Below are 22,491 nucleotides of genomic sequence, written 5' to 3' on the forward strand. Positions count from 1 at the left end.
ATTGGACATACAAGGCCTTAAAGCATTGATTTTTATGATCCTTGGAGTGTTAGGAAGCCTCTTGGAAAAGATTGATTAGTGTCTTAATGGATTAAGAAGTTTTTGGATCAAAATGGCTTCCATACCGATCTCACGACGTCAGGAGATGCATTTCATGTTGTGAGGGTGGTGAGATTTGTTTATTCTATCTTGTAGTAACTTACGGCGTGAGCTATAAATGGTCATGTCGTGAGGGCTTGCTGATCGGTGACTTCCGTTGACTGTTGATTTTTGTTACCAAGTTTGACTTTGAATCAAACTTGAGGATTTTGGGTTATTGATTGAGATTCTATCTGGTTCTGGTGTTAGTGGATTCATGGGAGCAAGCAGTGTTGAAAAGGGGTCGTATAGTAGTGTTCAAAGTTCTTTGATTCAAGTGAGTTTTCTTCACGTTACACATGGGTCAAAGGCACCAATGCCGACCCACTAGTTTATGTTGTAGTATGATGGTTGACTTCGTGACAACTGTCGGTTATGCTTGTGTTTGCTTGATGACTGTGTGATTCTTTGTAATGATATTATATGGTAGTGTTAGGGGTGAAATAGACACGATATCCAGTTGAAATAGACCGAAAGGGATTGCAATCACCCATATATGCTTGACATTATCTGGTTGAAATAGACCGTAGGGGATTGCAAGCACGTAGATATGCTTGACAGTATCCGGTTGAAATAGACCGAAGGGATTGCAAGCACCCAGATATTTGTGGTTGTATGTTACTATGGTATGTGGTATTTGAGGAACTCACTAAGCTTTGTGCTTGCGATTTTCAGTTTATGTTTTAGGTACTTCTATTTCGAAAGGACAAAGGTCGGGATGACTGCATTGCACACACCACATTGTTTCGCATGTTACATGAATTTGTTGTACTTGGATGCTTATAGATACAATTTGATTCACTATGTTTTTCATGATATTGTTTTGGGATAATGGTTTTATTAATTTAAAAGTCAAAATTTTTAGTCTTAATTTTTGGGACATTATAAAACTCCTCTGGTAAATCCAACCGGTAGGCCATCTTGCATACTCTGGACGTGAATTAGAATGGTCCGATGAATCTGGGGCCCAAATGGCTTACTTCCTGAAGCATATAACATCCTTCTAGGGTGATACCTTCAACAATAACATATCTGCTACCCAAAACTCCAACTTTGAACGTTGCATGTTAGCATAATTTTTTTGTTTTCTCTACACTGTCTGCAATCTTTGTCTGATCTGCTGTATGAGCTCCATTGTCTGGAGCAATACCTCAATGCTCCTCATGGCCTTATGGCTGACCTCTCCCCAACAATCTGGGGTTTAAACTCCTCCCATAAAGAAACTCATAAGGAGGTGCACTAATGATAAAACGATAGCTATTGTTGTATGAAAACTCAGCTAAATGGGGGTAGGAGTCCCAGTTCCAGTTAACATCGATAACGAAGGCTCTCAACATATCCTCCGGCATCTGAATAGTCTGCTCACTCTGCCCATTTATCTGCTGATGATCCACAATACTAGAAAGCAACCAAATATTAAACTCATCATGGAATCTCTTCCAAAGCCAAGAAGTGAATCAGACATTTTGATAAGATACAATGGAAGTAGGCACACCGTTGTGATCAATGATCTCTTGTAAGTAGATATTGGACAATTTATTGGGTGATGAATTCTCCCAAATAGCAAGGAAATGGGAACTTATGGTCAGGTGGTCGACGATAATCCAAATAGAGTTGAATTCCTTAGCTTTCCTTGGTAGTTTCGTGACGAAACACATAATGATATGCTCTCTATTCTATATGGGAATCCCGTCATGCAGTCTCTGATGTTCGGCATTGACCTCCCGACATGTCAAGAAACTCTAAAAAAACCAACCTATCTCTCTATCTGTTGCTCTCTCTCTCTCTCTCTCTGTCTCTCTCTCTTCATGCAGTGCCACTAGTAACTAAGCCTTAAGTATCAATACAATTTTCTGGATCCAGGGTGAATTGTGAACTTGGACTTATGTGCCTCTTTCAACAATGTTAGGCGAACCACACAAGAAACTGGTACCCAAAACCGACCATACTAGGTCAATAACCCCCGAATGTCTATGATAAAGCTAGCAATATGAACCTTGATCTTCTTTTCCTTGCAGTTCTCCTTCTTGACCCCCTCTATTTTAGCTTCCTTGATCAAACCTAAAAGTTGTGAAATGACGGTCATACTTAAACACAAGCCTCGAATAGGTGTACTAATTGCCTTGCGACTTAAGGCACCGACGACCACATTGGCCTTCCCTGGGTGATACAAGATCCCACAATCATAATCTTTCACCACATAAAGCTACCTACGTTTCCTCTTATATTCAAATTCAGATGGTCCATAAGATATTTCAAACTCTTGTGATCCATGTAAATGGTACAACAGACCCCATAAAGATAGTGTTACGAAATCTTGAGGGAAAACACCATTTCCCCCAACTCTAAATCGTGCGTGGGATACTTAGCCCCGTGAGGCTTCAATTGTCTGGAAGTTTAAAGATAACCCTACCTCACTGCATGAGCATCCCTACCCCCAATCCAGTGATCGAAGCGTCACAATACACTACAAAATACTCAAGGAGCTCAGGAAGGGTCAATACCGAGGCCTCAAATAATTTTTACCTCATAATCTGAAGTGTTGCTTTCTACTCATGCCCCCAGTGAAAATTTGTACGTAATCTTCTTCATCAAGTGAGTAAGAGGATCGGTGCCCCCAAGATGAGATACTCAACCATATAAACTCCTTTCCCAAAAACTCCTTATGTTATGAGGACAACTCTAGCATCTCAGGTGATGCGAGATGGTCTGGCGCCTTACCAATCGAGGACGCACTTGGGATCAGATCAATCCTAAACTACACCTGCTTTTCGGGAGGCACACTTGGTAAATCTCCTGGGATGACATTCGAAAATTCCCTAACCACTGGTACATCAGCAATATACCTATTACCCTCAATCCTCATGTGGACTACATATGCGAGATAACCTAAGCATCTATGCTGAAGATACTACTTAGCCCTCGTAGGAGAATAGAAAGCTAAACTCTTAGGATAATTAGAACGAATAGATTCTAATCTGATAAACATCATGAAGATATGAAAGATTATTAAATAAGATCACGATTTCATTAGAGTGTCAAGGAGTTATTCACACAAACAGTGCTCTCTTTACTAACTAAATCATACACACACATATACATATATATATATATATATATATATATATATATATATATATATATATATAGGACAGAGAGAATAGTAAGAAAGGAATATGCCTAAGTCAACATCAATGTCACGAACCTAAAAAAATATGCGAAATATAAAACAACTAATCTCGCATACGAAAGTGAAGATTTTATAACAAGACAAAGTAAACTGTGAACGCATTCACATACAAACTTGATAGAACATAAAATCTGAAACCTAACAATCTCCATTTTGTGTCAAGTTGTGAATGTTATCTTCACTTCTTCTTGTGAAATCCCTCTAGAATCGTCTTCAACAAAATCATATGAACAATTACCCACCATTTGACCATATCTAAAACACACTTTACATCACTTAAATTATTCACCTTACAAACTTCATCTCTTGAAAGAACATTATTAAGAGAATTTGTTAGATGCAAGTGCTTATTTCTCAATAACATCATACATATTTGCTTAACTCCATTCTCTAATTTTTTGTAAACCGATCCCCATGGCTCCTTTTGAATATATCCAACATTAAGACTTTCCAATCCTTCAGGTTGTGGAAATGGTTTCAGAATAGGTTTCCAGTTCATGAATTTTGAGATCTCCACATCCATATTTGATATTTCTAGAATATAACACGTTATCATTCTTCTTAGAATCTGAAAAATAGGCTCATAATTCACTGGATCTCTGAAATCAATGTTGAGAAGTACAATCTAATCATATGGATTCATTAGTGGAGGATCAAATAGTGTGAAATCAAAAAACTCATAATTAACACCTCTATACCCTTTGAAAGCTATGTTCGCAAAACCTTTAGCTGCTAAAGGTTTCCCAATTTTAGACCAAATATTCTTTTCAAATTCCAAATTTTAAATTGAGGTCTTGACTACTTTGCGTAGAAGTTGAATAACTTGTTATTTGTTGGAGCATTTCCTAAAGGAACATCTATGACATTGTCCAGACACCAAAGCGCAAAAGCTTTAATAGTCATTGGGAAATCCAATTAACAACAAGGATCATTCTTCACTGAAAAATATATGTTTGGTTCCAACCAAAAAGTTTTTATCTTTTTAACAGCTTCTTTCTCCATGCGATCAACAATCCATTCAAGAAATAATGCTCTTTTGGAAGCTTTAGTCGCAATAGTATTTCGCTTTTCAACATCTAATAGATGAAGAGATTCCTTAAGAGATTTTAACTCATCATGCTCTTTGTCTCTGATCCTTTGAGGTACCTGAAACATAATCGAAAACTGTAAGAGCAAAGCTTAGTAAGTTCTTCCAAAATACCAATACACAAACAAATAGCACATATATAATAACAACTTGCAATGGGTCCACACCTAACATCTTGGATTACCTTTGAGCCCATAACATAGGTATGGATTGGACCCCATAATGATAATGCCTCCAAAACTTTAGGCAAAAACCACTACCCCCAACTCCAGATCATGCGTGGGATATCACATATCGTGCGGCTTCAACTGTCGCGAAGCATAAGCTATCACGCATCCTCTATGCATGAGGAACGACCCTAAACTAGTAATGGATGCATCACATAATAGCACAAAATCCTCAATTCCCTATGGGATGGTCAAAATTAGGGCCTTACATAATATCTGCCGATGGGACTCAAATGCTAACTGCTGCTTTGGGCCCCATCGGAAATCCACCCCCTTGTTCGTCAGACGAGTGAGGGGTACTACAATCTTAGAGAAATCCTGAATGAATCTCCGATAGTACCTTGCCAAACCCATGAAATTTGAGGGACATTTCGAAACCTCACACTACATCACAACCTCGATCTTGGCTGAATCGACTAATATCCCATCTTAGTTAAAGAGGTGTCCAAGGAACTGAACGTCTCGTAACCAAAACTCGCACTTTGAGAACTTAGCATGAAGTTGTTCTTGCCTCAAAACCCCCAAAAGCTCACAAAGATGCTCCTCAAGTTGCTATATGGTATTGGAATACACCAAGATATCATCACTGAACACAATAACCGAACGATCTAGCATCGGCCTGCATACTCGATTCATCAAATCCATGAATACTATAGGTGCATTGGTGAGCCCAAATGGTATCACCACAAACTCGTAATGCCCACAACGAGTCCGAAACACGGTATTCTCCACGTCCTCCTCTCTCGCCCTGACCTAATGATACCCATATCTCAGATTTATCTTATAGAACCAAGATGCACCCTGCAATTGATCAACGTGGTCATCAATCTGCGGAAGGGGATAACGGTTCTTCACCTTAACTTTTTCAACTTCTGGTAATCAATGCACATCCGGTGTGAACCATCCTTCTTCTTGAGGAAAAAAATCGACGCTCCATATCTCAGGCGGTGCCTAGTACAAGAAGGGGAATCATGTTCCTAGTACAACTACAATTACACAAAAAGGTGAACCAGCTGCCAAAAAGACTGGTTGAAAATGATTTAATAAGCTTTAGATATTGCACAAAGGCCAACGAAGTGAAACCATGATCAAGCTGAAGTTTAATTTGAGAACGTAATAGTAGAGAATGAATATGATAGTGATAGCAATGGGTCGGACACTCGAATTGTGGATTCTTTTCACATTTCACCATGAAAGGATACCCCTATCAAATCAACTTTCGAGGAGACATGGATTCTTGATGTTAATTCTAATGTATCTGATATGAGTGTAAACATCGATTCTAGTATACAACAAAACACAACCATACCTAAGAAGGCGACAGTCAAACCATCCAATGTCTCGCGTACCAAGTCCGTTATGGAGGAGGTCGAAACTCCATACATCACTATGCACTTATCTAATAAGGATAAAAATGTCAACATGGATGAAGGGATTCATTCAGTCGAAACAACAACAACAACAACAACAACAACAACAACAACAACACCAACAATAACAACAAACAAAACAACTATTTTACCACCACCTCCACAAATATCACCAATTACTTCTTCAATTCTTGTTATAATAGTTTCACCAAACTTTGTTGGTGACATGCAAGAACCAATCACAACTATTTTCTCATCACAATCAACTGAGGCTAAGAGATTTGTTCAAGAAAGCGAAGTAGATGACGATAATGTGATGGTTTCATTTGCAGAACTTAAATTCAATCATGAAGAAGAAGATATACCTGATTACTTAACCATGTCAGGTAAGTAATTCCAAATTCTTAACTCCAAAATGAATTTGATGCTTCAATTTTTGGCTGGTACTGATAGTAAGCACTTAGTCAGTGTGGTCAAAGTTGAATATTTGTTGAAAGCTCAAGAGTCTCGATTAAAGACTTTTATTGACGAAGCTGACAACCGAACATATGACCGACTAGAAACTCAAGCACATACTTTCAACAACGATATTTCTATGTTGCGTAATATATCAAAAGAACGTCATAAACTTTTTGAGAAAAAACCTGTAGAAATGAAAGTTTTTCTCGAGAATTAACTGAAGGAAATTCAAACGATGATTGATACAGAGGTGAAAAAATTTGATGAAAATTCCTCTTTGTTGCATAAGAAGATAGATGTTGTAGCAGATGCAACTACAAGATTGATCGAAGATATAACAACCTTTAACAAAGATTATTCGAATGATCTTCGAGTCAAGATAGAGGCAAATGAGAATTTTTTTTGTCAAGGCTGAAGAATTCTTGTCTAAAATTAAAGCGTTGTTATCGAAAGTTGATCATTCAAATCAATCTTCTATTTCTCAAGAATCCATTTCAAAGATGGGTTCGAACATGAATTATAGTATAAAGGCAAATTTAGATCCAATCCGGAACTTGGTTCTTAGACTCCCAAAAAATGCTCCTCGTTCAATGCACATTTTTCATGGATGAGATAGTTGAGTTGGTTCGTCTAAAGCTTGTAGTGAAGAGACTGGAGTTATTGTGAGGAAAGTAACGTCTACTTAAATTTCAACAACCATCTCGATGAAGCCTATTATCTCTTCTTCAAAAACAACATAATTAACATGGATTATTACTTAGATGAAAGATAAAAAAAAGGAGTCTTGATATTGAAGGTGAGGGAGGTTCAAGTTCAACCCTAGTCAAATCAACTTCTAATAATGAATAAGAAAATAAAAGAAAAACCATTCAAGTTGTAAAATCTGATGAAGAAAAGAAGAGGTTACAAGCTATAAAATTGGAGAAACAAAGACAAATAAACAACATTTTATGGCAAAGAGCAAATCATCCACCAGGCTTGAATAAGGGTGATCCCAACAAGCATGGGTTCTATGAAACAATCGAAATTGATGTGCTTGGTAAAAATGATGAATTTTTGAAAAAGCCAAAGAAGAGCCATGACACAACGAATTCAGATTTTAATCAACTCGATTTCCCAATCGATCATAAGCTATTCACATTTCCATAGTTCTGTATAGATTATAATTTCAATGATAAAGACAAATACAGAATATTGAAGATTCACTTTCATGTGGTCTTGGGAAAGAATGAGGATGAGGTCTGTTCCCTGGTAAAGATTATGAAAGTATTGACGATTATGCATGACACATTGTTCAAAGGAGTGTTATAGAATTTTTATTATGTTGTTGTGAGGACAAATAATGTGGTGTTTGAGATTATGCTAGCATATTTCCTTTGACGAAGTTAAACGAGCTCCTTACGGTTACAAAGATTCTAAGCAATGTTGATGTGTTGAAACTATCAGAGACAAACAAGGATGCTTTCATTCTTGAATTTGCTAACATCAAGGTATATCTTGATACTTATTATGAGTAGTTTCCTATAATTGATATATATCTTTACTTGGCCATCAACAAGACTTCTAAAATGCCATAGTTATTTATGAAAGGAAAATTGAACATTGATGAATTCGAAGATGGTGAGATCGTTCATCAACCGTTTGGTGCAGTTTCTCAAGGAAAGAATTAGAAGGGGAAGTTTACCAAGTTTTTGTTTCAAGTAACTGATATTAAGTGGTACAAGAACTTTTATTTCAAGAATCTCCTAATTTAAATCAACAACTACAAAAAAGAATGATAATGAAGACAAAGTAGGGCTTAGAAAGATCATTCAATTCTATATGGATATTCACAGGGAGCTTTTGTAGACACTAAAGATGATAACTTTAAGTTTCTACTATTCTAAACAAAGTGAAGATTGTAGGGTCGAATGTAGATAGTGCGTGACGAAAGCTGTATCTTTCGTTATGTGTCTGCAGGTGTCGAAATCTGATCATTTTCCACATGTTATCTATTTACAAGGCATTATAATTTCGATACATCATGTATTGTCCTTTTTTTATACATCTGTTGTACCTTATTAATAGGGTAAGTACTTAGGATAGAGTATCGGTTGGAACATTCTCTTGTCACATTTTATACTCTTATTCTTGTACTCTTCAGATGTGAAATTGAGCTAAACATATTTTATTTAGATCTGTGTGTCTTGTGTTTCTTTTTCTTAATCAATTCATTCGTTCATCAATTTTAACACACTTTAGTATTTGATATAAAAATAGTATGATCCCGAGTAAAGATTGTAACATCCGAAATTTCGAGTAAAAAAATTTCATTTTAACCGATTATAAAAACGTTCGTAAGAAAACCACGTAACAATATATCATTTTGTAAATCAATGTATCATATCTGAAAACCCAAATCATATAATATCAACATGTCAGAGTACAATCCCAGAATATCTCAAGCGTAGAAAATCAATGCGTGTGTGTATGATGTACTACTATCGTGCGAGCTCCTTCCTCTTCGCTGAAGAGGTACCTGAAACCAAAACTGTAAACTCAAAGCACGAAGCTTAGTGAGTTCCCCCATCATACCACATACCATACAATCACATAACATACATATATTGTCAGGCATATCTGGGTGCCCGACCTACCCTTTCGGTCCTCTCGACCGGATACTGCCAAGCATACCTGGGTGCTAGCCTTCCCTTCGATCCTCTCGACCGGATACTAACTAGCATATCTGGGTGCTGGTCTCCCCTTCGGTCCTCTCGATCGGATAATGGGGACTTTTTCGCCCCTTACTACTACCACATAACACATATCACATAATCTATCTATCATGGCTGGGTATGACTACCCCTTTGGCCCTATCGACTGGTAATATGGGGACTATCTCCTCTACTGTCACTAGCACATAGCATCATATCATACTAGCACATAAACATATCAGGTAGTAGCAAACCTAGATGAATATCACAGACAATCATCTAATCATACAACTCCTACTGATGGGTCGGCATTGTGGCCGTAGACCCACCGCTACTGGAAGGTAACTCACCTCGCGCGAGTAGCTGCAGATAATCTGTGCGGGAAACCTCTGTCTGCTGCTGCTCCGGAAATCCTGCGGCTATAATCCCCACAAAACACTCAGTCAGAATTTGATATCTACTCTTAGGGTAAAATGAATATTTTACCCCTAACCAAGTCCAAGTCAAAGTCAACTTCTAGTTGACCCGAACCACCGAGTTGGGCTGTCAACTCGTTGAGTCCCTAACCCTTACCCGTCCTTATCCACGACTCTACTCGTCGAGTTTAGCAACGACCCGACGAGTTCCCCTTCTATGTGAACAACGAATGAACCTTCATTCGACTCGCCGAGTTGTATGAACAACTCGTCGAGTTCACCTTTGTAAAATACACGTTTTGAAATCGTGTTTTAAGTAAATAATATTATGAAATATTATGTGAATTTGAATGTTGAGTTCTAACAGATAGCTTTTACTAGAAATGAAGTAAAAGTATGTTTAGAATCACTCATAAAATATTGGAAGTCTGATGAGATTCCAATTAAAAGCCAAATAGTGAAATATAGCGAAAATATAAAGTTTGGAATAAGTAAAATTTTATTATGGAAAGTTGTAGATAATCTCGTTAGAAACATTTAGGAGAAAACCTCATCGAAATCTGAGTTATAACGAAGAAGTTATGACCAAACGAAGATCCGTGATAAATCCAAAAAATACTTTGTCGCGTAAAAATTTAGTTTTCGATAAACTAATTATTAGCTTTAGTGATGTAAATGAAAGTTGTAGAACTCGTGAAAATAATCAACTTTCATATAAAGACCGTTTGAATCTGTCTTCGTATGAGGAAGTTATGATTTTTCGAAGTTTCAGCTCAGCAGTAGATAGCTAAAAACTCGAATTTTAGATCGAGTGATATTTAGCTGACACAACCTAAACGAGAATTGAAGGTCTCGTCATTAGTAGTGCAACGGTAAAAAGTCTAACGAAAAGGGACTTCGGATTCACGTTGGTACTGGTATGTAGCCTCTGGCCATGTGGAACATGTCTCCGTAAGAGAATGAATTCTATTCTATGGTAGTGGCAGAAGGTTAGATAGGGCTATAAGCCTGAAATCTACCGAAATGTTAATCCGAAGTTGTATATCTTCTGTGCCGTTTAGGCCAAAGCTTTATTGATGTATATCAAGCATGGAAATTGTTATGTCTAGTTGATTGTATATCTTTAAATCAAATCAATGATTGATATGGAATGTTTGTCACATGATTCACATATGCCATTGTTGTTCCTTGTTCCTCTTTGCTTCTGCCCTATTAAAGTATATATATGGCATAACGTTATATTGTATCTATTATTGAACTCACTAAGCGTCACCGCTTACCCTCTCGATGTTTAACAAATTGCAGGAGATAAACATCCAGTATAGTTATATACTGGTAGAAGATTTTTGAAAAGTTTGAAACTATTGTATCGATAGAAGCTTATGAATAGTTTGAAACTATTGTATTTTGCACTCTCATATGTATAAAACTATAGAATCCTGGGAAGTTATGTAATATATAACACTTTAAAATAGTCGGTTTGTATCCAGTAGTTTGTAATCTCTTTATCAATGTAAAATATTGTTTTTATGAATATGCAAGTAGCATGTTTTGGAGTAACTATATTGTCGAGTATGAAAGTTTGGGTCTTTCATAAATACGAAATTTAGGGTCTTTCAATCATGGTATCAGAGCAGTAGTTTGAGTGAACTAAATTCCACGGATTGGTATTTAGACTTAAACTATTGGAAGTTCAATATATGAACTTAATCATTGTAAGTATAGGGATACAAACCATAGGAAATATATAAGTAAAAGTATTAGGTAATAATAAACCCTAATATTCTAAAATACAATGTTACTCCGTATTGCAGAGAAATGGCTGAACATGTTAGTAGCCATACCCCTGAGGTTGGTGGAGGTCCTCAACCCGAGGAAGTGAATACTCTAGTATCTCCTCGTGAGGAGCAACTATTGGGTAAACTTACCGGTGTTATTCGACAGACTCTCGAAGAACACAAAAAGAATGGTGATAAGGGAAAAGAGAAAGCCACTGGAGAATCTTCAAAAGGAGAGGTGAAGCGTTCGTCGTTCAAAGATTTCAAGAGTAGTGGTGCTACAGAGTTTTCCGGTGTTCTCAATCCCATTATTGTTCTTACTTGGATCTAGAACACAGAGAAAGTGTTTCGTATTTCTCATGTGGATAATGAAGACAAAGCTAACTATGCTTCCGCATTGCTCATCGGAGAAGCCTTGGTTTGGTGGGAAGCAACATATGAAGCTCTCAACGGGTTTGACCAGGAGAATTTAGCCTGGCAAATGTTTAAAACTCGTTTGCTAGAGAAGTATTGTCCTCTAGACATGAGGAGGAGATTGGAGAAGGAATTCCTCGAGCTTAAACAAGGAGGAATGACTGTGAATGAGTATGAAACTCAGTTTAATCAAAGAGCAAGGTTTGCTACAAAGTATATTCCAACTGAAGACAAGAAAATTCAGTTATTCATAGAGGGACTACGACATGAGATCCATGATTTCGTTGCCAATCGAGAAGTTCTGTCATTCAATAAAGCCGTTGAATATGCTCGAAGACGTGAGCATGACTTAGAAATACGTGGTGCCACTGTTACTGCTCCGAAGCATCCACGTACTGAAAGAACTATTCCTTCTTTTCTACCAGCTCAATCCGTTCGGACTGAACCTAGTAATCAAGTTCAAACTCAAAGTGTCTCTCGTGGACGCGGTAGATCACAATCTTTTTCTATGCAATCGCCTTCATGTCGTATTTGTGGAAGGAATCATCCGGGCCAATGCAAAATAGACAAAGAATCCATTGTCTGTTATGGATGCGGAGAAAAGGGTCATATAAAGCCAGCTTGCCCAAGAAAGGATGTTACTTGCTATGCATGTGGTATTATTGGCCACAAGAAGCGTTTTTGCCCTACTCTTACTAGTCAGATGACGGGAAGTCAAGCTTCTGTTCAACAACCGGCGAGAAGCCAAGTCCCTGTTCAACAATCAAAGGGTACTCCAACTAAAAAGGAGGACGTGCCAAAACCTAGGGGTCGTGCATTCCATATTACCTCAGAGGAGGAACGCGAGGACCCGAATGTTGTGAAGGGTACATTTCTTGTCAACTCTAGACCTGCTCACATCTTATTTGATTCTGGTGCCTTAGATTCTTTTGTGTCTTAAGAATTTGCGCATTCCTTTCAAATTGCTTGCTTTGTACTTGCGCAACCATTTCACGTAGATACTGCGGGAAGTATATCATTACTTGTTGATAAAGTCTATAGAGATTGTGCTATAGAAATTGAAGGCTATACTTTTCTCGCTAACCTGATCCCTATCTCCTTGCCCAACTTTGATATTATTCTCGGCATGGATTGGTTATCAAAGAACCATGCAGAACTCTTGTGCTATGAAAAGATAGTACGCATTCTTATTGAAGGGGAGAATCCTATCTATGTCTACGGTGAACAAATACTATTAAAAATAATCTCTTTCCTTAAAGCTCGTAAATTCATATCGAAAGGGTGTTCTATCTATCTGGCCTACACAGTTGATGTCTCAAAAGAGGAGAAGAAAATTGTAAATGATGTTCTAGTTGTTAACGAATATCCTGACGTTTTCCCCGATGACTTGCCTGGCCTTCCTCCGGATAGGCAAGTAGAATTCGGAATTGACCTTGTGCCTGGTGCTGCTCCGATTGCAAAGACTCCTTATCGTCTTGCGCCATCTGAGATGAAAGAAATGATGATCCAACTGCAAGAAGTACTTGACAAGGGTTTCATTCGACCGAGTACCTCTCCCTGGGGTACTTCAGTATTGTTCGTTAAGAAGAAAGATGGATCGATGCGGATGTGCATTGATTATCGTGAGCTGAATAAGGTGACTATCAAAAACAAGTACCCACTACCTCGCATCGACGATTTATTCGATCAACTTCAGGGTGTTAGCTATTTCTCAAAAATTGATTTAAGATCTGGCTATCATCAGTTGAAAGTTCACGAGCAAGATGTACCGAAGACTGCTTTTCATACTCGATATGGACATTATGAATTCCTTGTTATGCCGTTTGGTTTAACAAACGCTCCGGCTGTATTCATGGATTTGATGAATTGGGTATGCCGCCCATTGCTCGATAAATCAGTCATCGTATTCATTGATGATATTCTAATCTATTCCAAGTCTGAAGCTGATCATGCCATTCATATTCGTGCGGTATTGGAACTTCTTCGAAAGGAGAAACTATATGCTAAATTCTCGAAATGTGAATTTTGGTTTCGCCAAGTTCAATTTCTCGGCCATGTTATTTCTAGTGATGGTGTATCCATAGATCCTATCAAAATCGAAGCCATTCAAAATTGGGAAGTGCCCCGTAATGCTTCCGAAATTCGTAGTTTCTTAGGTCTCGCGGGATATTACCAGAGATTCGTTAAAGACTTTTCTCGTATAGCCGTACCTCTCACGAGTCTTACACGGAAAGAAGTGAAGTTCGAATGGGGTGATACCCAAGAAAGGGCTTTCTCAACTCTAAAAGATCTTTTGACTCATGCTCTAATCTTATCACACCCAGAAGGTGATGATGAATTCTCCGTTTATAGCGATGCTTCAAGATTAGGACTCGGTTGTGTGTTGATGCAACGTGGCAAAGTGATAGTCTATGCCTCAAGACAACTGAAAGATTATGAAAAGAATTATCCCACTCATGATCTCGAACTCGCTGCAGTGGTATTTGCCCTAAAACTTTGGAGGCATTATCTTTTTGGTACAAAGTGCCAATTATTTACCGACCACAAAAGTCTCAAGTACATATTCAGTCAGCCAACTTTGAATATGAGACAACAACAAGCCATGGAGCTGATCAAAGATTATGATTGTGAATTCCTATATCATCCTGGAAAAGCTAACGTGGTTGCTGATGCACTTAGTAGAAAAGTTTATCGCAATAGTATGTGTTATGCCATTACTCATACTACAGTAAAATTCAATATTTTAGATGAATTAGAGAAATGGCAAGAAGAGGCCCTAAAGCCAGAAAATGTGAAGAAAGAAGGGATGATACATTATAATGATGCTCTACTTGATGATCCGCGATGATTAAAAGTATTCAAGAATCGGCTGTGGATTCCAAAGATTGGTGGATTGGGACAGAAGATTTTAGATGAAGCCCATAAATCTAAACCGTCAATCCATCCTGGTACAAGTAAAATGTACTATGATGTAAGAGCTGATTATTGGTGGCCTGGATTAAAGAGAGACATTGGAAGATATGTACAGGAATGCTTAGTATGCTTACAAGTCAAAGCAGAGCACCAAAAGCCTTATGGAACCCCAGAAAGTCTTAGTGTTCCTGTATGGAAATGGGAGGAATTGTCCATGGATTTCATTACCAAATTGCCAAAGACTGCTAGACAGCATGATATCATTTGGGTAATTGTTGACCACCTGACTAAAAGCGCTCATTTTCTTGCCATGCATGAAACGGCCCCAATAGAGAAATACGCACAAGTATACTTGGATGAAATTGTGGCAAGACATGGTGTGCCACTAAAGATCATTTCCGATCGTGATACTCGCTTCACTTCTCACTTTTGGATGAGTATGCAACGTGAATTAGGATCTCGAGTTGCTCTCAGCACAGCTTATCATCCCTAGACAGATGGTCAAACAGAGAGAACAATCCAAACAGTAGAAGATATGCTTCGTGCACGTGTCTTGGAGGTCGGTGGTAACTAGGATAAATACTTACCTCTTGTAGAATTCTCGTATAATAAAAGTTACCACACTTCAATCAAAAAGCCACCATATGAAGCATTATATGGTCGCAAGTGTCGTACTCCATTATGTTGGCGAGACATAGGACAGAAGATCCTTGGAGGCCCTGAAATGATTCAAGACACCACCGACAAAATTCAAATTGTACGAGAAAGAATGAAAGCGGCCCAGGATCGACAGAAGTCCTATACAGAAAAGAGAAGACGACCCATGGAATTCCAAGTGGGTGATTTCGTGATGCTGAAGGTATCTCCATGGAAAGGCCTTATGAGATTTGGGAAGAAAGGAAAGTTAAGTCCTAGATTTGTTGGTCCTTTCAAAATCATCCAGAGAATTGGAAAGCTAGCATACCGCTTAGAATTATCTGAAGATTTGGCAGGTATTCATGATGTGTTTCATGTGAGCTATCTGCGCAAATGGTTGAGCATCAATGATGAGATAGTTCCATTATCCGAAGTGAAATTGGATGATAAGTTAAGATATGTAGAAGAGCTGGAAGAGATCGTGAATGAAAGAACAACTAATCAACGTAATAAAGAAGTGGAGTTGGTGCTTGTCAAGTGGAAACACCATCGAGGCCCAAATTATACTTGGGAAAATAAGAATGAGATAAGAGCCAAATATCCCCACTTATTTTAATCGATGTAATTTCGGGGACGAAATCCTCAAAAGGAGGAGGTATTTGTAACATACACGTTTTGAAATCGTGTTTTAAGTTAATAATATTATGAAATATTATGTGAATTTGAATGTTGAGTTCTAACAGATAGCTTTTATTAGAAATGAAGTAAAAATATGTTTAGAATCACTCATAAAATATTGGAAGTCTTATGAGATTCCAATTAAAAGCCAAATAGTGAAATATAGGGAAAATAAAAAAATTGGAATAAGTAAAATTTTATTATGGAAAGTTGTAGATAATCTTGTTAGAAACATTTAGGCGAAAACCTCATCGAAATTCGAGTTATAACAAAGAAGTTATAACCAAACGAAGATCCGTGATAAATCCGGAAAATACTTTGTCGCGTAAAAATTTAGTTTTCGATAAACTAATTTTTAGCCTTAGTGGTGTAAATGAAAGTTGTAGAACTCGTGAAAATAATCAACTTTCATATAAAGACCGTTTGAATCTGACTTCGTATGAGAAAGTTATGATTTTTCGAAGTTTCAGCTTAGCAGTAGACAGCTAAAAACTCGAATTTAAAATCGAGTGATTTTTAGCCGACACAACCTAAACGAGAATTAAAGGTCTCGTCATTAGTAGTGCAACGGTAAAAAGTCTGACGAAAACGGACTTCAGATGAGGAAGTTATGAATTTTTAACGAATTTTCCTGTCCCGGTCTGTTAAAAATAATAATATTAAAATTAAATTCAAAATTAGGCGACGAAGTCTAAACGAAAGTTGTAGAGCATAATTTTAGCTTCGCGTGAATATAAAGAACGTCAAAAACGGAGCTCGTATGTGAAAGTTATGGATTTTAGAAGTTTTTGCACAAAAACCGAGAAATTTCGCATGAATAGTGATTGCCACGTCACCCTCGCTCAGAGTTGGCCACGTGTCCGAAGCTGCTGCGTGACAATGCCCGAGAAGCGACGCGTGTCGCACAGATGTCCGGAAGCCCACGTGATCCTCGCATGCCACACATGATCCGACCCTCGTGTCATCCTCCCATTGGACCGAAGCTGTGTCCAATCCGAAGCTACCATTTGTGAGCCAGCTGTTCCGAACCTCGCACCCGAAGTCTCGCCCTGCTGCCACCTGGTCCGAACCCCGCATACATGTGCCTTCTTCCCTTTGCTTCGGATCCGAAGCTCGGCCCTATATAAGGGGTGCGAACCCTCTCGGCTAACTTTAGAAATTTCACACCTTTTCACCCTTAAACTTATATTTCTTCTACTTCCACTTCCCCCGAAGCCCCGATACTGATTCCAAAGCCCGAAACACGCCCCGAGACTCCCGAGAAGCCCGGAAAATTTATCTTTTCGGTCTCGAAGCTCTACCTTCGCAGAGCTCAGTTTTCAAGAAAACTCCCGGTTTTCAATGACGAAAGTCATATTTAGAGCCGAAGTACTGCCCAAATTAAAATTTTAGCCCCCGATTATTTCACGGTGAGTTTAATATATAGAAATAATTGTATGTTATGTGTTAAATGTGCTACGTGCTTTTCAGTGTTATTATTCCGGGTTATTTTTATTTGCTATTTTTCATAGCAAAGAAATACCTTTGACCATGTGATCAGTGAAAGGACTTAGATTCACGTTGGTACTGGTATGTAGCCTCTGGCCATGTGGAAGATGTCTCCGTAAGAGAATAAATTCTATTCTATGGTAGTGGCAGAAGGTTAGACAGGGCTATAAGCCTGAAATCTACCGAAATGTTAATCTGAAGTTGTATATCTTCTGTGCCGTTTGGGCCAAAGCATTATTGATGTATATCAAGAATGGAAATTGTTATGTCTCATTGATTGTATATCTTTAAATCAAATCAATGATTGATATGGAATGTTTGTCACATGATTCACATATGCCCTTGTTGTTCCTTGTTCCTCTTTGCTTCTGCCCTATTAAAGTATATATATGGCATAACGTTATATTGTATCTATTATTGAACTCACTAAGCGTCACCGGTTACCCTCTCGATGTTTAACAAATTGCAGGAGATAAACATCCAGTATAGTTATATACTGGTAGAAGATTTTTGAATTGTTTGAAATTATCGTATCGATAGAAGCTTATGAATAATTTGAAACTATTGTATTTTGCACTCCCATATGTATAAAACTATAGAATCCTGGGAAGTTATGTAATATATAACACTTTAAAATAGTCGGTTTGTATCCAGTAGTTTGTAATCTCTTTATCAATGTAAAATATTGTTTTTATGAATATGCAAGTAGCATGTTTTGGAGTAACTATATTGTCGAGTATGAAAGTTTGGGTCTTTCATAAATACGAAAGTTAGGGTCTTTCAACCTTCATCCGATAAACATGTCCTGTCCTTGACCCACCGAGTTGTATGAACAACTCGTCGAGTTCATCTTCAACTATTAGGAGATTGCCATGGACTCGCCGAGTCTGTTCTAGCACTCATCGAGCCCAATGAACTCCAGGTCTCCCAACACGTCTAAACAACTATGGGACTCCGTTTTCTAACAACTGACCATCGTAATAGGGTTTAAGATGGCTGAAAGCGCACCGACTCGCCGAGTCCCAAGAACGACTCGCCGAGTCCAACCTTGACCATTTCTATACAGTTGATCTAAACGGGATTTAACACACGAAAACCATAGATCTGGCCACCTAATGTCCATTTTATACGTAAAGTTCCAAACTTGATGAACATGCATGGGGGTTTTAGCTAGTCCATAGAAGGTGCTCTACAATGTACATGGGGCTCTCATGGACATAGAGTTGGAACCTTTATGCCATGAGACCCGTCCAATGACTCAGATCTGGAAGTAGAACTTCATGAATCACCTCACAATTCAGAAAATGGCTTAAGACGCCCTAATTGCACCATGAATCTAAGCCCTAAAGATGAACAACCAAAAAGGAGGACCAAAACAGGGGGCATTTACCTTGCTTAAGCTGAAGATGAAGTAAGATCTCTAAATCTACAAGCCCCAACTCGAATTTCCCAGCTTCTTCCTTCCTTCCAAGCTTCACAAACCAACCAAGAGAACCAAAATGGCCTTAACACACACACACACACAAATGGCTAGGGTTTCAATATCCAACTCTATGGGAGTATTAGGGACAAAGGAGGCTGAGTTAAGGTGTTTATATAGGTGCAAACCCTCAGATTTAGGGTTTTACTTGCACATCGCCTACTCGCCGAGTCCTTCTCCCAACTTGTCGAGTAGATCACTTCAGATGCCTGCGGATCTCGACTCTGTTCGACGAGTGGGTCCTTCGACTCGTCGAGTCCCAAAGAAAAAAATAAAAAGCTTTAATTAAATGCGTACCGGGAATCGGGTGCTACGAAGATCCTCTTCATTTTCAGTCAAGAGAGTCTAAGAAGTGCTTGGATGGTGTCCCATTGAATTACTTATTGTCAATTTCTTAAGAAGTTATGAATGTCAACTCAAAATAAGTGTAGTGATACGAAAAAAAAATCATTGATTGATCTGTGTAATCTAATTCAAGTAATTTTGGAAAGCTTTATTTAACATAAGATCAAAGTACACCCTTTCAATATATAAATAACCATGAAAAAGTCTCAGAACTCCAATATGAGTAAGAGATGAGTGGCTCTCAGTCTCAGTAGATTTAAGTCTTATGGGAAGAACTATGCCGTGTAGAAACATAACTCATAAAGAATTTGAAACTAGAAAACACAATGAGGTTTAAAGATAACATTCAACAGAATGCTTCTAGGGAAACTTGACTAGTTAATGGCATGGCGAAACTGAAAAAGTATCCCGTCAATTCAAAGTTGCGTACTAGAATTCGTAAACAAATTCACAGTTAATACATTGTAGTTTAGAAAAGGAACCCTACGTTTAGGTTAAAAGAACCATAGTACCTTTGCTATGAAATAATGACCAAGCAAGCATCTCTAAACTCCGAAATGAGTAAAGTTAGGTAGCTCGATGTCTTCTACTAATATAGCTTGTTGGGATGAAATTCTTAGAACAAGAGATTCATTAAGGATTTGCAAACAGAGATCTACGAGGCTTCAGATAAGATGTTGAAGCATGCTTCTAGGGACACTTAACTAGTCAATGGCACTGTAAAACAACTATTCCACATCAATACCTTTGTTTCATGCTAGAACTACAAGTGTTCACGACAAAAAAAATGAGAAAATATTTATAAAAGATAAATAATTTTGGATTTTTCAAAATTTTAAGAAATACAAAATCTTTTTGGATTTTGAAAATTTTTATAAAAAAAATATTTTTGGATTTTTGAAAAATTTTATAAAATAAAAAAATAGTTTTCGATTTTTTAATTTTATAAGAAACAAAAAAATTAAGTGATGTCGACCCCTGAAATTCGCAAGTCATCGCAGATGAACAGTAAAAATAAAAGAATGTGAAAAGAGAAGATAAAAAAAACCAAACAATTACCTAGGGCACCAGCCTGCGATTACTAAGTCCCTTTCGCAACCCAAAAGTAACACACTCCGATTACCTACGAAGTGCGCAACCATTCCCACATGAACACTAATCTTCTTGCAACCATTATCTTGCAATCACATGCAAGGTTTGCAACCGTTCGCTGATGAACAATAACCTATTTGCAACATGCCATTTTAAAGATGATTTTAGAACCAAATGTGCTTCAATCATTCCAAGCCCATGTACAATGCGCTTAAATATTACTTTTGGTAAGGCTTTCGTAAATATGTCAGCCAATTGATCCACTGATCGTAGAAAATGAACTTCTACATTTCCATCCTCTGGGTGATCATTGATGAAGTGATATCGCAAAGGAATTTGTTTTTGAGTGTTGTACTGGATTATGACATATTTTGATTGCAGTTTCTGAATGACAGTTCATAGGTATCTTCTTCATACTTATTACATAATCTCTTAGCTGACTTTTAGTCCAGATGATTTGCGATGTGCATGATGCAACTGCAATGTATTCAGCTTTAGTTGTGGATAAAGAAACATAAGTCTATTTCTTGAAATGCTAGCGTACTAAAATTTCGTGTAAGAATTGACATCCACCAGTCGTACTTTTGCAATCAAGACCACATCAACCTATATCAACATCATAATAAGCATGCATAAAGAACCCAATATTAGATGGATACCACAAACAAAGAGATGTGGTTCTCCTAAGATATCTAAGGATATTCTTCACTGTGGTCATGTGAGGTTCTCATGGAGTTTCTTGATATCACGCACAATAGTAGACTTTGAACATGATGTCACACCTACTTGCTATAGGTTTATCGAGAAAAGGAGGCAATTTTTTTCCCAAACATCATTGGAACTTTCACCTTTGATTCTCCAATTATGCCAAACTTTTTAACCAAGGACTTTGTAAAATCCTCCTAGTTTATGGAAAGTCACTCTTTACTCTGTCTAATATTCAACCAAAGGAAAAAATTAATCGGAGTGTCGAGCTTGTCTCAAATTTAGTCTCTATTAGTTTTTGGAAATCAACAATTAATTGAGGATTAGTAGATCCGAAAATAATATGGTCAATCATCAAATGATCACCATCTTTCTTATGAAAGAAAGTAGGGTCAACTAAACCTTGTTTAAATTTACATTGTATAAGAAACCGATTAAGAGTTTCATACCATGCACAAGGAGCTTTTTTAGGCAATAAACAGCCTAATCAAGAGCATGTCAATGATGTGGATATTTTTCATTTACGAAACCTACTGGTTATTCGACGTAGACTAGTTTTTCAAGTTCTCCATTTAGAAAAGTACATTTTACATCCATCTAGAATACTTTAAAAATTTTGTGTACTTCATATGCAAGGAAAATATGAACTGACTCCAATCTTTTAACAGGTGAAAACATCACTTGGTAATCTATTCCTTCTTCTTCACAATAGCCTTTGACTACAAGATGTTCTTTGTTCCTTATGCCATTTCCTTCTTTATCCAATTTATTCTGAAACACCCACTTCAAATCCTACGAAAAACGTATTTGAAGGTATCAGAATCAATCTCTATACTTTGTTCCTTCTAAATTCATGCAATTTTGTTGGGTTTTATCTACTATAACACACCTATGATGCACATACAACCCTAATAGCTTTGGATCTAAGTTTTCTCTAATTATACATGCAATAAAATTTCCAAAGCATTAAGCCTACAACTAGCATAAAATTTTGACATATAAATCATAAAAGTAAGTTAGAAGATCACCTCTTGTTGTAGCTTGTTGAATTTGTCCTTTCAAGAGCTTAGCACTCCAAGTGTTGTGCCTCAAACAAGTCATAAACATCATGAACAACTGGAAGAAAAATGAGAGAGAGGTTAGGCACCAAAAATCGTCCATACTCATGCAATGTCATTCTTTTAGGTCCGATTTTGGCTAAAGAGGTTAGACATATATAGTGTAGAATTGCAAGTATTATAAGTAACCCTAATTCTTAGACTTAGGCTTGTGATCCATAACGTATATGGACTAATAATTTATAGACTTTTACCTAAGCTTAGCCCATTAGAAATTAATCATGGATCATTAGCCCAAACCATATGTTTCACTGATTTACATAA

Source organism: Lactuca sativa, chromosome 4, assembly GCF_002870075.4.
Source record: "Lactuca sativa cultivar Salinas chromosome 4, Lsat_Salinas_v11, whole genome shotgun sequence".
Lineage (NCBI taxonomy): Eukaryota > Viridiplantae > Streptophyta > Magnoliopsida > Asterales > Asteraceae > Lactuca > Lactuca sativa.